The sequence below is a fragment of the Rhinolophus sinicus genome, chromosome 8 (genome assembly GCF_057876585.1).
Source record: "Rhinolophus sinicus isolate RSI-liver-muscle chromosome 8, RSI-T2T, whole genome shotgun sequence".
In the NCBI taxonomy this organism is placed as follows: Eukaryota; Metazoa; Chordata; class Mammalia; order Chiroptera; family Rhinolophidae; genus Rhinolophus; species Rhinolophus sinicus.
Genome location: NC_142508.1, coordinates 40161610 through 40166157, shown reverse-complemented (window position 1 = coordinate 40166157; position 4548 = coordinate 40161610). Strand labels below are relative to the sequence as shown.

General features: G+C 40.3%; 1 pseudogene; it reads right to left on the bottom strand.

Annotated features, from left to right (window-relative positions):
- Nucleotides 1-2800: 2800 nt before the first annotated feature.
- On the bottom strand, nt 2801-3391 carry LOC109458716 (large ribosomal subunit protein uL1 pseudogene; annotated as a pseudogene).
- Nucleotides 3392-4548: the final 1157 nt, after the last annotated feature.

The window sequence follows — 4548 nt, the reverse complement described above, 5'->3', positions numbered from 1 at the left end:
TCACAAGCAAGACAGGCAGGGAACTGGCCTCCAGTCCTAACATCCTGCAGGTTTATAGCAACCTGTGGAGTCCAAAACAGTGTGTGAAATTAGCATTATAATAAAAGAACCAAATTGTAAGGAAAACAATTGGATGTCTCTCTTGATCCTCCGACCCCTCTCCCCACCACCAACCTCCAGCATCCTATTTTAGGTCCACTCCTCATCATAGAACATTGTTAACTTTTTCTGGTTTTAGGCCTTGTAAATGATACACCTCTCCTTCTTGATTTATTTTTGGGACGCCCTCATTCCTTCTAAACTTTAGTAGTTGTAATATTTATAATGTTTTAGGAGTGATGACATTTATGACTTTAATTTTTTTTTTACTTTTGGTTTCTCTATTTTTTCCCACTCAAATACAACAGTACAAATCTCTACAATTTTATTCAATGAGATTTTTTAAGCCTTCTGCATATGTTAGTGGACTAGTTATATCATTTTGACAGAGATTTTATTCATTTGATCATTTATTTATATTGAATTGGGATATTTTACTTACCATTTGGTCCCTCATGTAAATGAAAATAAGCTCTGATTAATTTTTCCTTTGGCATATCATTTCTTTTTCTTTTTGTTTTTTAACAGGTTTTGTTTTTCCAGGACTTTATTGGGGAACAGTGTTTTTTCCCCAGGACCCATCAGCTCCAAGTCAAGTTGTCCTTCAATCTTAGCTGTGGAAGGCGCAGCTCAGCTCCATGTCCAGTCACCGTTTTCAATCTAGCTGCAGGGGGCACAGCCCACCATCCCATGCGGGAATTGAACCGATGACCTTGTTGTTGAGAGCTCGCGCTCTAACCAACTGAGCCGTCTGGCCACCCCTGGCGTATCATTTCTATCTCAAGAATCCTTGCATAACGTTTGTCGTAGAAATAACCCATCGTCAGCTACCCTCTATTTATGAGCAATCTTGAATTATTATATTTTCCCATCTCCAATTTTTTTTGTGTACACATTTAGATTTACTATAACAAAGCAACTTGTACACTTTTAACATTTAAAACTGAGCATCATCTTTACATTCCAGTGAAACAAAAAGAAAATTTTAAAATAAAGAACAAAATTACAATAGAGGATGTCAGTTCCGAATAAGAGCCTACAGCTTCTGCTGATTCTCCCATCGAGTGGCAGGGCTCAATTCACCATTAGGAGAAAATTTTATTTTAAAAGTGTCATCTTAAACTGCAAGGATGTCCGTTAAACATCACAATTAAACATGCCAAAGGAGAAGCCATGTTGTCAAAATGCCCACTTAACCCACTCAAACATCTCAAACCCACCCTTTGCTAACCTTCTATAACCCTATTTCTTCTTTTTTAAACAAGAGAAAGTAGACAGATACATGTTGGCAAAAGCTAGTTGTCCATATTCTTACCAGAGGGTAAGGGGGGCGGGGGGTGGGGGGTGGGGGGTGGGAGAAGAGGGTAAGGGGGATCAAATATATGGTGATGGAAGGAGAACTGACTCTGGGTGGTGAACACACAATGGAATTTATAGATGATGTAATACAGAATTGTACACCTGAAATCTATGTAATTTTACTAACAATTGTCACCCCAATAAATTTTAAAAATAAATTAAAAAAAAAAAAAAAAAGCTAGTTGTCCATATTCACACAAAAAAAGCTAGTTTCCCACCTTCAATTTTGAAACATCTGACTTGGTTTATTGAAATTATTGACTATTGACTTGGTTTATTGAAGTTATTACAAATTACCTGAGAGCTTTTGTGGAGAACAGGAGGGGATAGCACCAACCAGTGTGTGGGCCTGAAGAATGCAGCCTGGAGCAGGAAAGTCAGCGTCTCTTCAGGTTTCTGTCCCTCCCTGCCCCAGATCCATGGCTCAGATTTGCTCTCACTCTCACGGTGCCCACCCACTCCTGAATGCCATGAATGCTGTTGCTACCAAACCTACGAGAGTCAGATCTGAAAACCCCATGCTATTTTAGGTTTTCTGTTATTTTTTTTCTTTCTCTTTCTTTTTCCCTGTCCTCATTGGGAATTAATATTCTCTTGATGGAAATAACCTTTTTCTTTTTTTCCTTATGACATTAAAAACAATGTTTTTAATTGTATTGGGGCATATTGGTGAACAGTGTGCTTCTCCCGGGCCCATCAGCTCCAGGGCGTTGTTCTTCAATCTAGTTGTGGAGGGTGCAGCTCAGCTCCAAGTCCAGTTGCCATTTTCAATCTTTAGTTGCAGGGGGCGCAGTCCAACATCCCATGTGGGAATTGAACCGGCAACCCTGTTGTTCAGAACTCGAGCTCTAACCAACTAAGCCATCCGGCCACTCCTGGGGTGATTTTTAAAGTTTTGAAGATTTCTGCTAATTTTTATTTTACTAGGTTTTATTTTGTAGGTGATCTGGCTATTCAGACAATTGGTGTATGTTGAATTGGACTGCTTTGCTATCCACCCTGTTATTTCTGCACTTATGAGACCATTAGTATATTTTACTAGTGTTCAGTCCTCTTTCCTAATATTTCAGTTTCATTTAAACTGTTTGGAATTAGAATTCCATGGTGTGAATTCTTATCTCTTCATATGTGACTTCTGATTCAAGATGGCTTTCACAGCACTTGTAGGTCAGGAAAAATGTCAACCACTATTATACTATTTTTTAATAAAAATTTCACTGGGAATAAATCCATGCATCCCCAGGCCTCCTACACTCCAGTGATAGGTATTTTAGGATTTGTTTGTTTGGTTTCTATTTTGTTTTGTTTTTTGTATCAGTATGATTTATTAAGGTGTGCCTTACTAGAAGCACTGGGGATTTTCCACGGTGCTCTGGATGTATAAAGCCCAGGCGTTCTTTTTGAGCAATGACACCAGGACACTGACAGCTAAGTGTATGTTGTACACAGGCTCATCATCTGTCATCTTCACGTGGCCAATGGCCACTGCCAGACACAGCACCTTCTTCATCTGGAACTTGATCGTGGGTTTCACTTCAACGACTTTGGCCACCAATTTCTCATTGTGTGTCAGCAAGGAAGGGACCGTGCCAGCCTTATTCAGGCCTCGGCCCAGGATTTGTGGAATCTGCTTCATCAGAGATTCTAAAGCTAAAAAGGCATTATACTTCTTGGCCAGCTTCTTGACCAGTTTCTTACTCTTGTTGAGTTTCTTCAGTGCCTTGATGTCCATGTGGGGGCATATGCACAGCCTGGGCCTCGTCACAGTGCTGCTGGCCCCGCAGGACACATACGGAGAACTTGAGCGGGCAGTGGATTGAAGCCTGATGGGGCCTGAGAAGCATTTGTCCTTGTGAGGCTCATATTTCTTCAAGCTGATCTGTAGTTCCACCATCTCCAAACACTTCCGGTGCTTGCGCTGGTTTCCATGCAGGACTTCTCCTGCCTCAGAGAGGGTGCCGGGGAGGCTCTGCTGCTCATGGCGCCTGGCACCACAAAAACCGGAAAAGAGCATTTTAGTCTTCTATCGCTGCCTTAACAGATCACCACAAACTTAATACAGCTGCTTAAAACAGTAAAAATCTATCTCATTTGTTTTCAGGGAAGAAATAAGACAGACTGGATTGGCTTCTTTGTTCCCAGTCCCACAAGGTCAAATCAGGGTGTTGGCTGACTGAGGTCTAATCTGGAAGATCTGAGATGAGGATCTGCTTCCAGGCTTATTCAGACTGTTGCAGAATTCAGCTCCCTGATGTTGTAGGACTTGAATTCCTTGTTTCCTTGCTGGATGCCAACCAAGAGTTCTCAGTCTCTAGAGACCACAGCATTCCTTGGCTTATGGACCGTTTCTCTGCCTTCAAAACCAGCAATGGTAGTTCGATTCCTTCTCACTCTTCATAGGTTTCTCTCTGACCAACAATTCTGCTCCATCTCTCTGACTCTTCTGTCTTCCTCCTTTGCTTTTAAAGGGCTTGTATAATTAGATTAGGCCCACCTGGATAATCTCCCAATTTTAAGGTAAAATGATTAATAATCTCTTTAAATGTTTTTTATTTGTTTCAGGTGTACAAAACAACATAATGATTAGACATTTACAAACCTCAGGAAGTGATAATCCCAACAAGTCTACTACTCATCTGACTCCGTACTTAGTATAATATCCTCTAGGTGCATCCATGTTGTTGCAAAAGGTACAATTTCTTTTTTATGGCAGAGTAATACTCCATTGTATAAATGTACCACAATTTCTTTATCCAATCATTTACTGGTGGGCATTTTGGTTGTTTCCATATTTTGGCTATTGTGAATAGTGCTGCAGTAAACACAGGGGTGCATATATTTTTTCGAATTAGTGTTTTGGATTTCTTTGGATAAATACTCAGGAGTGGAATTGCTGGGTCATAAGGTAGTTCTATTTTTAATTTTTTGAGGAACCTCCATACTGTTTTCCATAGTGGCTATACCAGTTTGCAATCTCATCAACAGTTCATAAGAGTTCCCTTTTCTCCATATCCTAGCCAACACTTGTTTGATGATTTATTGATGATAGCCATTCTGACAGGAGTGAGGTAGTATCTTTATTTGCATTTC